Source organism: Oreochromis aureus, linkage group 9 (genome assembly GCF_013358895.1).
Source record: "Oreochromis aureus strain Israel breed Guangdong linkage group 9, ZZ_aureus, whole genome shotgun sequence".
Classification (NCBI taxonomy): domain Eukaryota; kingdom Metazoa; phylum Chordata; class Actinopteri; order Cichliformes; family Cichlidae; genus Oreochromis; species Oreochromis aureus.
In genome coordinates this window covers 37,437,711-37,451,517 of record NC_052950.1, presented here as the reverse complement: position 1 = coordinate 37,451,517, position 13,807 = coordinate 37,437,711, and the positions used below count along the sequence as shown (strand labels likewise).

Sequence of the window (13,807 nt, the reverse complement as noted above, 5' to 3'; positions counted from 1 at the left end):
ATACACACGGTTACCACAAAGGTTTGCGTTGTCCCCTGGGATTTTCAATCAAGTGTTGAAAGAGGCTCTCTCACCATGTCACCTACCAGAGGGGTGTATACTGGTGCAGTATGTTGATGATTTACTCATTGCAGCTCCGTCGGCTTCGGCATGTACGGCAGCCTCACTCACCATACTGAAGAGACTCACTGAGTGTGGGTTCAAAGTAAGTAAAGAGAAGTTGCAGTTGGTCCGACCAGAGGTAACATTTTTGGGCCATGTCATTGCTCACAAATCTGTGGGGTTGCTTAACACACACAGAGATCAGATTCTAACACATCCAAAACCGCGCACGGTTAAGGAGCTGCTTTCATTCTTAGGCTTAACAGGATACAGCCGACAGTTCATACCAAATTATGCGGGAAAAACAGCTACTTTGAGAGATCTGGTGAAAAAGGTGGGTGTCTGTAACCTTAGGGCTGAACTGCCATGGACATCGGCCACTGAGTCGGCGTTTATCACCCTGAAGCAAGACCTGTCAAGATCTACTGATCTTGCCATTCCTAATTATAACGAACCCTTCTATCTTGATGTTTCTGAGGCACATGGGATAGTGAATGGGGTGTTGTTTCAGAAAAAGAGGGGAGGGAGAGATGTACTTATGTACGTCAGCATCAGACTGAATCCATTGGAGACAAGGCACCCTGTATGCACACAACATGCAGTTGGGGTGGCCAAAATCATACAAAAAACAGCACATATAGTGAGGGAGCATCCATTGAGAGTACTGACGACACACAGTGTAGTGGCATATGTTAACTCACAAGCCTTTACTATGACACCACTGACACAGCAGAGAGTGAGTAAAGTCTTGGACGCTCCAAATCTGACATTCACACATGAAGGAATCAATATGGCAGATTTAATGGGGTCAGGAGAACCGCACGACTGCGCGAAGAGAGCAGAAGTTGAAGAGAAAATCAGAGAAGACTTGAAGGCGGAGCCCATTCCGGGAGCTGAAGACTGGTTCACAGATGGGTGCTGCTACAGAGATGAGGAAGGACTAGGGATGGGTATTGATAAGATTTTCACGATTCCGATTCCATTTTAGATTCTGTTTAACGATTCGATTCTTTATCGATTCTCTTATCGATTCTTATTTTTAAAAAGAGAACACTAAGGTCGATTAGCTTAGAATTTTGTTTTATATCTTCTCTTTGAACAAGATAGAAATTTAGGAGTAACATGGCCTTACAAACCCAACAGTGAGATCTTAAGAGATCCACAGCCTACGGCTCTTCAATGGGGTGTCACAGGGTCCCCAGGGAAAAAAAAATGTAAATGTAAAATAATAAAATAAATATTCTTCTGTAGCAATAACAAAGTATAACATAAATTATTCTGTAGCAATTACACAAGAATATCCAGTAATGTCCCTGCCTACAATTAAACACATTCACTTACCATCTGCTGTGGCAAATGGCTGCAAGGCTTTGACCACAAACTTAGTCACTGCTCGGTGACATTCAGGCCTGAAAAGAGATGCTACCGGTGGACTGCAGGGACAACTGCCAGCGAGCGCCAGCCAGACTCTGTCTGTCTCTCTCATCACGGTCACCTAAATGCACAGTAATGGCAGGTTTTGTAATAAGGCAGATCGCGCTAACATAATATGCACTGTTAGTTGATTATTTACCTGCCGCATTAACGGGAGAGGACATGCGAACGTTACCGCTGCTGCTGCTGGGTTGAGATTCACGAGTCCGGAGCAGAATTAAAAACACAACATTCATTTAAGTTCATCGCGTGTTTTGTGAGCAAATGCTTTTGCATCTTCGTAGTGTTTCCTCCCTTAATGAAATATCTACTTTGCAAGTATTGCAAGTTGCCCTGTTGTCATCCGTTCTCGTAGCAGTATAACCGAACTTTTAGCGCTTTGAGCCACTTAGGCGCCGTGTTTCCTGCCAGGTACGCCCGACGCCCGCAACGTGGTGACGCTCATTCAGGCGACTGGAATCGATAAGGGAATCGTTTGCAAAAATGGCAAACGATTCCAAGGAATTGAAACAGTGGGAACCGGTTCTCAACAAGAACCGGTTTTCGATACCCATCCCTAGGAAGGACTGAAAGCAGGCTATGCTGTAGTCTGCAGAAATGGGACTGAATTTGAAGTGAAAGAGGCCGAGAGAATTGGAGGGCAGCAGTTGGCGCAGAGAGCAGAAGTAATTGCATTGAGCCGAGCCCTGAGACTCGCTAAAGGAAAAAAAGTCAACATTTACACGGATTCAGCTTATGCTTTTGGAGCAGCTCATGTGGAGCTTGCCCAATGGAGAAGAGCAGGATTCAGGAGAGCAGACAATGCACCAATCTGCCACAAGAAGGAAATGGAAGAACTTGAACAGGCCTTGGAAGACCCGGAAGAGGTAAGTATTATAAAATGTAAAGGTCACTCTTCGGGGACTGGCATGGTGGCAATCAGAAAGCCGATGAAGCCGCAAAAGAAGCTGCAGGATATAAAGGACCAAGGCAGATGGTGCAAATAAGTGTAGAAGAGGAATCAGGAGTCAACATGTTGGAGGAGGCCAGAAAGGCCCAAGAGGAGGCAGCCCCAGAGGAAAAGGGGGTGTGGAAGAGCAGAGGAGCATGGGAGGAAGGAGGTCTGTGGAGAGGACCCGAGGGAAGACCTGTCTTGACTGAAAAACTGGCAAAACAGAAGATCACCGAAGCCCATGGGCTCGGTCATGTGGGTGTGGCCCAGATGGAGAGACATCTGTGCCATTGGTGGCATCCATTTTTGAAAGACATGATTAAGGAGAAAGCCAGGACGTGTCTGATTTGTGGCAAGCACAATCCAAAGCCAGTAATAAAGCCAGAAGCAGGTAAGTTTCCCATTCCAGAAAGACCAGGAGAAGAGATTGTGATCGACTTTACTGACATGATCGACGTGGGTCCAGGAGGAGTCAGGTATCTGTTGGTGAGTGTAGATGCCCTGACCGGCTGGCCAGAGGCATGGGCTACAAAACGGGAGGATTCTAAAAGTGTGATTAAATGTTTGATTAATCATTACATCCCGAGACATGGGTTCCCGAAACGAATTCAGTCAGATAATGGGACCTATTTCAAAAATAAAGATTTGGCAGAAGTAGAACGGATTCTGGGGGTGCAACACAGGTTTGGGACAGTGTATCATCCTCAGTCCCAAGGAAAAGTAGAAAGAATGAACCTAAATTTGAAAAATAAAATAGCGAAAATTTGTGCGCAGACGGGGCTAAATTGGGTGACCATCAGATGTTGTGTTAACCAATTCACAGGTTTCACGCCGTACGAGCTGTTGACAGGACGACAGTTTCCAGCTCCTTGGACAGCGATCCCGGCTGAAGAGAACATAAAAAGTAACAGAACGCATGCGGAATATTGGAAAGAATTAAAAGCTCTTGTGTCCAGTTTCACACAACAGGTTGCAGCAGGAGTGAGCACGGTGGACAGGTCCGTCCCCAGTGCCAAAGCAGTGTGGCTGAAGGTCATTAAGCGAAAGTGGAAAGAGCCGAGGTGGACGGGGCCATATGAAGTGACCGCTAGGACCACAACAGCGGTCCAACTGAAGGGGAGAGGCGAGACCTGGTACCATTGGTCTCAATGTGCAGTAGCCGATGAGAGCTTGGTGGAGCAAAGCTCATGTCCAAACAACACGGGTGGTAAAAAAGAAATAGAGGCAGAATAAATCCTCTCACCCGTGCAACGACCAACCAGTAGTCTACCTGGTTAGGTTGAAGTAAGAAGAGGGGGATCGCAGAGAATCACCCGACTCAAAGAGGAGGTGGCAAAGAGGCGTGAAGTTTAATAGGCTGGGGCTCCAGTCTAAAAGTTGAAGGAGAGTATGGGAACCAAAAATATGGGGTTGTAGGGTAATTGGAAAATAACGGGGGTGTTGGCATGTGTCAGTGTTTTGATATGTTTGTTTGTTTTTTGGCAGACAGGTGAATTGCCCAGACGCAGAGATCCACATACTCCAGAGTCCAAATTGATTGAGTCACCCGGAAAGTCTAAGCGCAATGGCTCAGGTAAAAGGGATGAGTGCCTCAGCACGTATGGTGGGCTAGAGTTGGACTACGTTAATGGGTCCACAACTTCTTTCACATTTGATTTGTGTGATGTTTTTGATTGTAAGGGAGCAAACAGTAGCTGGAGAGGATTTAATGTGTGGGTGTGTTGGGATTATGCAATGAATACACATTGTGAGAGGGGCAGGCGACCTTATGACAACTGGTGTCGGAGCTGGAATCAGGTAAGAGGTTACACGGGGGAAAATTGGGAGGCGTCAGAACAGGGCCCAGGGAATGAGCTAAAACTTCAAAGGGATTATAGTCCAACCCAGAATCCGTTGACTCTGTCATTGGGGAACTGGCGGCGTCAGAAACCAATATATTTAGTTCTGGGTGTGGAAACTGCAGGGACAGACCCAAAGGGGTTAATTAAGGTTAATTTTCTTAAAAAAGCTAATCCAATAAAGCCTGTAATGAGGGATAATGGGACATCACTGATAAAAGATAACCAAAACTCAGATAGGAAAGTAGTCGTAGTCGACTACACTCGTCTGAAACCACAAGATTTAATCGAACGTGCCACAGGATTCAGTGACCGTAATCTCTGGCTGGATTGGGTGGCCCAAAATGCTAGGGAACAGCATGTAGGTGATTGTGTTGCCTGTGCCACCGCCAGACCTCATTTGTTTACGGAGCCTGCGCCTCTGTATCCAGAGGATGAGTGGGGATATAATTGTATGTTGAGGCTGACTAGGGAAGCTGTGAATACAGGCGATTGCACCACACTGTCAGGTTTATATCCACCAATTGACAAGCGCACACAAACAGGATCATTTATACCCAAATAAAATAATTACACATGCTTTGAATTCTTAACGGACAGCGTAAAGTACACTCTGGGTGAAATTGACCCAAGTTGGTGTGCGAGGACACTCCCAGGGAGAACCACAAATAATGTAAGTGACACAAACACCCTGATAGGTACATGGGCTAGAAGTGGGTTGTATTATTACTGTGGGCATAACACCCTTTTGGTGCGTGTTCCTTTGGGGAGTGTGGGGACATGTGCTATGGTGCGGTTAGGAGCACCACTGATGCTTATAGGGACTAAGGTAAAAGCCATTCCACAACGTGACACACGCACATTGACAGCCAGACGTAGGAGACATATTTTGAGGGAGAGAAGCACGAGAGGCTCACATGCCTATGATCCCAGGACGGACTCGCCTACCTGGATTGATTCAATAGGTGTTCCTAGGGGACCTGTGGTCGTTTGTCTCTCACTTCAATTACGAACTGGTGACACCTTACATGCATTAATGTAATAACGAGGTTAGTGTACTCAACGTAAATTGCACACGAACAACATTAAGCTACTCACGCAGAGAAGAACGGCTGCTGCTGCCATCATCATCCTCATCATTTCTGCTACACTGGCAGGGCTAGGGGCCAGGACTCTCCTCCTCGGGTTTTTGGGGGATGTTGCTAGTAGCCCGCAGTAGATGTGCTCGGTGTGAGGTCTTGCAGCAAGCTATCAAATACAGCGCATTTCTCGGCTTTTAAAAAAACGCTATGCGTCACCAGGTGTTTCATCAGATTCGAGGTGTTACCTCCTTTGACAGTATCACAGTATCAGCTTAAAGCACTTGTTGCAGCCTGCTGAGTTTGCATCTTTTGCTGTGAAGTACAGCCAGACTTTTGATTGCTTCTGTGAGATTATTATATTATCTTATGCCACGTTATACCCCTAATTAAAGATTGCAGTTTTAGTCTGCATTATTCTCCTGAATTAGAAGAAGGTGATAACTATTACATTTGTTAAATTGATTTGCATTATCCGATACTGTTGAATGTGTAACACTGTTTCTTGACATTTCATACTGCTGAATCATGAAGAGAATGTTGGGTGCAGAAGGCCTTGTTGTTCTGATAGTAGAAGAGACAGACCACATTCCATACCACCACCTTGTTGGGAACAGAAAAACAAGGAGCCGAGGTCATAACTTAGGCGCCGTGTGAGAGAAAGAATGTGAATGTTTAGGCTTTTACGACTAGGTGGGGGCTACTAGAGGCTATAAGAAGCTGAGTAACCCGTCACCATTTTGAGATTTGCTGTGATCCTCTGCATGCAGGTCTCCCCATCATGATGGTTTGTGCTCATAAGTGTTGAATTGTATGGAAATAAATAATGGTTGATTCAGCATTTATACACCAAGTATTGTCCTTCCTTCAGCCCAAAGATGAAAAGAATTGGGAGATTTTAACAACTTGGTGCCGTAACCCAGATCTTTGGTGTGCTGAGGAAGGCCGATTTGGCCTGTGGTGAGATCGTGAGACGAGGCGAACAGAGGACCGGTCCAAATTTAAAAAGGTAAGCACAGCCTGTTGTATTATAAATACCAAATGTGCATATTGGGCTTTCCAAATTAATCTGTTCACTGAGTTACACGTATTTTCACATTAAATTTGTTGGTGTCTGGTTTTCGGCACAAGATACTAACAGCATAAGTTGAGGCTGAATTCCAGTGTGACATAGGAACTGCCTCTAACAAGAAACTAATAACATACTACGTTGAGTCTAGTTGCAGCCCACGTTACCTTCCACATTTAATTTTGTCTATGACTGGCTTCTGTTGCAAGAAACGGGGAAAACTTCTAAGACGCGGCCAAAATTTAGCATATGAAATAGAGGTGAAATAGAGTCTGGCTTGTGGTGCGCTTGCATTTCAAAGGTGAGCTCAGAGGTTTCTGTGTGTGTTTTTGCGTGCACTTCCCTTGGGCATTTTTAATCTGTAGCTCTGCTCTAAAAGAACGTACGTACCTGGACCCGCCTACTATCAGGGAACGTAAAATGATTGGCTAGAATCTAAAGTGTATCACAGCTCAGGAAAAAAAGGCACCGAAATAAAAGACCGAAATGTGCGCTGCTTTTCGGTCTGGTTACTACCATTTATGTCAGAACTGGTGCCATCATGGCACCGGATACCGGTACCCATCCCTACTGTACAGTATACTTAAAATGGGTAAGTTGCCCTAGCTTAATCATCTTTAGTAAAATTTTACTATGTGCCTTCTGTGATCTGCCAGAAGGCACATCACATCAGCTGCAGGACTGTTTTGAAAAGACGGACTGGAGCGTGTTCGAACATCAGGACCTTGAAGAGCACACAACGTCAGTGCTCTCATATATTAACTTCTGTGTCAATAGTGTCACTGTGGACAAACGTCTCCGGGTGTATTCCAACCAGAAACCCTGGAGGACTAAAGAGGTCCAGGTCCTGCTAAGGCAACGTGACGCCGCTTTTAGATCCGGTGATGGTGTGCAGTACAGTGCAGCCAGATCTGAGTTGAAAAGAGGCATCAGAGAAGCCAAGGCAGCGTACAAGAGAAGGATCGAAGACTACTTCAGCAACAACAACTCACGACAGGTATGGCAAGGAGTTCAGCACTTAACCAACTACAAACCTTGCAATACCATGTTGACTGAGGGTAATGTGGCGCTTGCGGAGGAGCTGAATCACTTTTTCGCACGCTTTGAGGTGAAGGGACCAGAGGTCGCAGCAGCAAAAACATTAGACAGCAGCAGCAGCCCAAGCCTCATAATAATAATGGATTGGATTTATATAGTGCTTTTCAAGGCACCCAAACCATGGTGGGGCTCATCTCTGGGGGAGATGAGACGGCGTACAGAGCTGAAGTTCAGAGGCTGTCAGATTGGTGTGTAGATAACAACCTGCACCTCAATACCACCAAGACAAAAGAACTGGTAGTTGACTTCAGAAGGAGGAAGTCTGAGCTGCAGCCTGTCAGCATCAACGGGGAGTGTGTGGAAAGGGTCTCCAGTTTCAAGTTTCTGCAGTTTTAAAGAAGGCCCAACAGCGTCTCCACTTTCTGAGAATCCTCAGAAAAATAGACCTGAAGAAGGAGCTGCTGACCGTCTTCTACCGCTGCTCCATTGAAAGTGTGCTGACATATTGCATCGATGTGTGGTTCTCCAGCTGCACCACAGCACACAGAAAGGCACTCCAGAGGGTCATCAATATTGCCTAAAATATCATTGGACATCCTCTTTCCTCCGTGAAGGACCTGTATAGCACTCGCTGTCTCAAGAGGGCACGCAGCATCCTACGGGACGGTACACACCAGGACACCGAGAGTTAACCTTAATCTTACAGATAATGTGATAATTTTGTGGATAATTAAACTCAGGAATATATTACCTTTCTTTTTCTGTTCTAAATTCAGGTCATACTGAGGTCACGCACGTGGCACTTTAAACAAAAAAACAAAAAAACATGCAGTAGAAATACTCCTGTTCATGACTTTAAGTAACAAACTGATACAGTGTCTCTTTGTAGCCTTTCAATGTGAAATGACCATTCCTTCTTTAAAATTCTAACCTTCTTATAACCTTTTCATATTATTTTCCAGAAGCTCTTTGCATTTAAATGACAATAAAGCAGCAGTTAGAACACAAGATGCACATTTTGTAGTGCATCTTCTGCACATTGTAGTTTCACCTATTGTTTAGGAGAGACAATAGTAAGACTGTTCAAATTCTCAGCACCACTCTCCTCTTCTACTGAGTCCTTAGCAATTCTCCTACCAGTGATGAAGTTTTTGTTGAGGCCAGGAAAAAAGAAGGAAGGAAATAGGAGGTACCTCAACTACTTGCGAAGCACAGCTGCGTCACATGACTGCAAAGTAACGAATCACAGCAGAGCGGGAAGAAGTGGGGAAGCGATTGAGGAGTTGTTGGATTTGAAGAATTATGTGTGTTTGAACGATGGGAGTGGTACTAGGGTTGATGTTAGAACAGGGATTGAATCGGCTGTTGATCTAACGTTTCTGTCCAATTCATTGGCAGGCTTATGTTCATGGGAGGTAATGAAACTTACAACAATAGGGAGTGATCATTATCCTATAAAGATTGAGGTGAGGCTGAGCATTGAGAGACAAGTTACTGGGGAAGTGAAGAGATGGTGTTTTAGTGAGGCTAATTGGGATGTATTTAAGGTACTCAGTGAACAGGAATTTCAAAAGGTTGATATGAATGTAGGGGTGGGCGATTTAAATGACTCAATTTGTAAAGCCATTTTAGTGGCAGCAAGCAGGGTCATCAAGAGAAAAGGGGGTAGTGGGAAAAGGAAGATTGTGCCATGGTGGACAATGGAGTGTGATAAGGTGATTAAATGTTGTGATAAGGTTTTTAAGAAATTGAAGGGTAATCTTAGCTATCAGAATCTTGTTGAATTTGAGCAGTTGCAAGCCAAGGTAAGAAGAACGATTAATTAAGTGCAAAGAGGGACTTCTGGAGGGGTTATTGTAATTCATTGGGGAGGGAGACGAACATTCATAGTGTATGGGCAATGATTAGGAGGATGAATGGTTTAAAAAGGGATTATGGTTATCCAATCATGAAGGACGACGAGGTAACAGCAGTGAAGGATAAAGAAAAGGCTAACATGTTGGCAAAAGCGTTCGTCGAAATCCATAGCACAGGGAATGTTAGTGAAGAAGGGAGTAGGGGGAAGGACAGGACAATTATGGAGAATAGAGATTTGTTGGATATGGTAGAGGATACAGATGATCTTTTGAATATACCTTTTAATAAGTCAGAGTTACATCGAGTGCTCTGGAAATATAAGTTAACACAGACAGGGAAAGATCAGGTGTGCTATATTATGTTGGATCACCTGAGCGAGTCAGCCAAAGAGAAGTTAGTGGGGTTGTATAATAGGGTTTGGGAGGGTGGGAATCTGCCACAAAGTTGGAAAGAGGCTGTGGTTGTGCCTATATGTAAGCCAGGGAGGGATGGTACCAAGCCAGGTAATTATAGACCGATAGCTTTAACATCACATATTTGTAAAGTTATGGAGCGTATGATTAATGAGAAATTAATGTACTATGTAGAAAGCAGAGGGTTTCTATCTAAATATCAAAGCGGATTTAGAAGGGGGCGAAGTACTATGGATCCAGTATTGTGTTTAGAGTATGAAATTAGGAGGGCTCAAATTAATAAAGAGTGTGTGGTGGCAGTGTTTTTCGATTTAGAGAAGCCTTACGATATGTTGTGGAGGGACGGTTTGTTGATTAAGATCCATAAATTGGGTATTAAGGGGCGGATGTATAGGTGTATTTTAGATTTTCTAAAGGGTAGGCAGATACAAGTGAGGATTGGAAAGACTTATTCGGAGAGGTTTTCTGTAGAGAACGGGACTCCTCAGGGGAGCATAGCGAGTCCTTTATTTTCTATAATGATTAATATGTGTTTAATGACATAGAGGGTGGGGTGGGCTCTTCACTTTTTGCTGATGATGGAGCCTTATGGAGGAGAGGGAGGAATGTTGGTTTTATTGTAAAGAAGTTACAGGAAGCAGTTAGTAAAGTGGAAGAATGGTCGTATAGGTGGGGATTCAGGTTTTCAGTTGATAAGACTAAGACAATGTTTTTTGTTTTGTTTTTTTTACAAGGAAAAGGGTTAATGAGGAAATTAAAGCTATATGGCATGGGATTAGAAAGAGTGAGGAAATTTAAGTTTCTGGGTTTGTGGTTTGATGAGAGGTTAACTTGGGGTGCACACGTTCAGGACTTGGTGGGTAAGTGTAAAAAAGTTTTGAATATTTTGATGTTGGGTAGGATTGGGGAGCAGATAGGGAGTCCCTGAGGGCTATATACACTGGATTGGTAAGGTTAACGTTAGATTATGGTTGTGTGGCATATAATTCGGCAGCAGACACTTCTCTTAGTAAACTAAATTTGATTCAGTACCAGGTGTTGAGACTTTGTACGGGGGTATTTAGGACGACGCCCACTGTACCCTTGCAGGTGGAGACGGGGGAAATGCCACTAGGGTTGAGGAGGGAACGGCTTACATTGACATATTGGGCAAACTTACAGGGTCAGGGGACGGGTCACCTTACATTGGATGTACTTAGACCTTGCTGGGAGTAGGGCAGGAGGGAGTTAAAGAGCTTTGGATGGGTGGTGGGGGGAAGAGCTAGAGATATAAATTGGACCACTTAGACATATGTCGGCGAGTGCCGAGGCCTGCAATCCCTCCATGGATACTTCCTGAAGCAGCTGTAGATTTTGGTTTATTGCGCCAGAAGAGTAAGGACGGGGCAGGCGATCTAGACTCAAAAAGAGTTCAGAGTTTCATAGATCAGTATTATGGGTATGTGCAGGTATATACGGATGCTTCAAAGAAGCCAGCTAGTCAAGTGGGGGTGGCAGTAGTAATTCTGGACTTTATGGTTAAAATTGGGAAGAGGATTAATAGTGGATTGTCTGTTTTTACAGGAGAAATGATAGTGATTCTATTAGCAGTACAGGTAGGTCAGATATTTTATTAGAGGTTCAGCAAACTCTTTACAGGATACATATGATGGGTCTATCGGTAATGTTTGTATGGGTCCCGGATCAAAATAAAATTCAAAGGGGGGTGGGAGTGAGGAGAGCCACAAGAAGGAGTAGGCGAGAGTAAGTGGTGCTGTCAAGACTAAGATTTGGACATACGGGATTGAATTCTACACTATTCTTGGTAGGGAACCATGCATCAGGGAAATGTGATTATTGTGGAGCAGATGAAACTTTGGAGCATGTTATTTTGCAGTGTCGGAATTATACGGTAGAGAGGAGACGATTTGTCCAAAATCTCAGTAGCATTATTATGAAACTGGATCTTGTTGGGTTATTACAGGAGTCGGGGGATAAAAGTTATCAGGCCTTGTTTTAGTTTTTGAGAAAAGCAAGGTTGTTTGGGAGGATATGAAGTGGTGGCGGTAATGCACCATGCAGTTGTTTGTTAACCGCCAATAATACGTAAAAGAGGAAGAAGAAGAAGAGCAGGATTACGGGAGACCCATTTGTTCCGGAGAACTTGAATATTTTATTTATTTATTCATTCACTCATTCATTTATTTATTGTCATTTCGGTCCCCACTCCACACCAGTTGTTGGCGGTAATGCACCATTTTGCTGTTTGCCAACCGCAAAGAAGAAGAAGAAGACGAGCAGGAAGAAGGGGGTGGGGAAGAAGAGGAGTCGAGCGTAGAGAGCTGCTTTTTCGTGAAATGGGAGTAAAGTAGTGAACTTGGAGGAGAGAAACAAATTAAAGTGTCGATCATATACCACTACCAACGTCTGGATCGATATCTGCATCGATCTGCCCACCCTTGTCTCCTGGATCGTAGCTGAGATCAGCGTGAACCACGTGGGTCTCTGCTCCCTGATCTGTTTCCTGTGTTTGGAAAGAGTTCCAGCTTCATCACGGAGTTTCTCTCGGTTTGTGGGCTCATCTAAAGGTAAGCACCGAGCTAACTTTACTGTGAGTTCAGTTCATGTTGAGTTTAGCTCCTGAATGAGGTCTTCTGCTGCTCTCCTCGGTGTCTGTTCACAGTTTATTGTCAACACGTTGAGAGAAGAGTGAGAGAGTGTTTGGAGAAAAACACCAACTAATCATTAGCTCAGCATGCTGGGAGAAGTTGAGCGTTTGCTGGCAGAAAGTTGGAGCAGAAAAGTCTTTTCATTGTCCCTGCAGCTGTTTTTCTGCATGCACCAAACCTCTACAGCCTCATTTCTATTTAAGTGATAACAGGAAATCAGAGCGATCTGCTGCAGTATCAGGGTCACAATAAACTTTATTGTCCAGCTGCTGTGGATGAACACATGAGAGGAAGTGAACTCCTACAAAGTCTCATTTTAATGAGTCTGGCTGCTGTAAAGTGATGCACAGGAAGATGAAAGTAAACAGTGTTCATATTTGAAAGCACAGAGAATAAAAATATATTGTGGAGGTTGATGTGCAGCTCTGGGTGATTTGGGAGAAGAAGAATGTTTTTAATCATGTTGTGGATTGAATGTTGGACTTTATTTAGTTTTGCGTATCAAGGGCAGAAGTTTTTTCCACTTGTCATTGATCAGATATTTTTACTCACTTGAATATTTGAAGGTTTAAAGCTTTTTTGTTTTCTTTTTTTTTCACAGGTAAACCCGACTACAATTGCATTTGTTCATTATATGAAATAAATGTTTACAAAGAGTGAATTTAGGTCTTTTATTCAGTTGTCTTTCTATAGTTGAAGTTTTCAGCAGCAGCCACTTTAAAGTGCTTCATATTGTGATCCACTGTGATGGAGATACTGAGTCTGTTTCTGCTGCTTTGTATGGAACGCCAGGACTGCCATAATGAATTAATTAAATACACCATTAAATAATTAAATGTGGCAATAATTAATTAAAATTGGAATTAATTAATTAAATAGTTATGACACATGTAATTAATTAATTATTGACACATTTAATTAATTATTTAATGATATATTTATTTATTTCATTTTGGCAGTCCTGGCACCTGGCTCTCACCATGAATTAATTTTATCTGTCAGCCTCACCCATCAAACTCAGGGGGTGGGGTTAACGCTGATCGAGTCAAAACCATTGCTTTGGCCTGGTGGCCATTGTTTTTAGCACACAGCAACCGGCATGTGGAAACTAACAGAACTGAACTTTGAAAAAAACCCTGTTTGTGTGTCACCAAATACTGTTTTAATATCTTTTTTAGCCGAGAATGTAGTGGTTTAATCTTCATATGTGTGGTCGGATTGTCAAGATACAGCCTCTTTGCAAAAGTGCTTCGATGATTTCGGAGATGTCTGCCCAGCCCAGTCTCACGGCAAAGCGTGGGATAGACCCGCTCGCCTCCCAAGCAATTGAGCTGTTATTACCGCCGACAAAGCGCAGGCCCCGGTACACAGCTGTAATAATCACCGGTGACACTGACT

At 43.7% G+C, this 13,807-nt stretch overlaps 1 protein-coding gene across 12 annotated transcripts in view; it reads left to right on the top strand.

Moving 5' to 3' along the window:
• Positions 1-2,181: 2,181 nt before the first annotated feature.
• The window catches only part of LOC120441802 (zinc finger protein 729-like), a 69,852-nt gene continuing 58,226 nt past the window's right edge, over positions 2,182-13,807 (top strand). For 8 of the 12 annotated variants that reach the window (XR_005614298.1, XM_039617221.1, XM_039617223.1 and 5 more), the window contains exons 1-3: positions 2,182-4,040; positions 6,256-6,393; positions 11,978-12,328. The gene's annotated coding sequence lies outside the window, so the exon portion shown is untranslated. Of the gene's footprint in view, positions 4,041-6,255; positions 6,394-7,230; positions 7,694-11,977; positions 12,329-13,807 lie in introns of those variants that run through there. The other 4 variants (XR_005614299.1, XM_039617218.1, XM_039617219.1 and 1 more) reach the window with 4 other exon arrangements.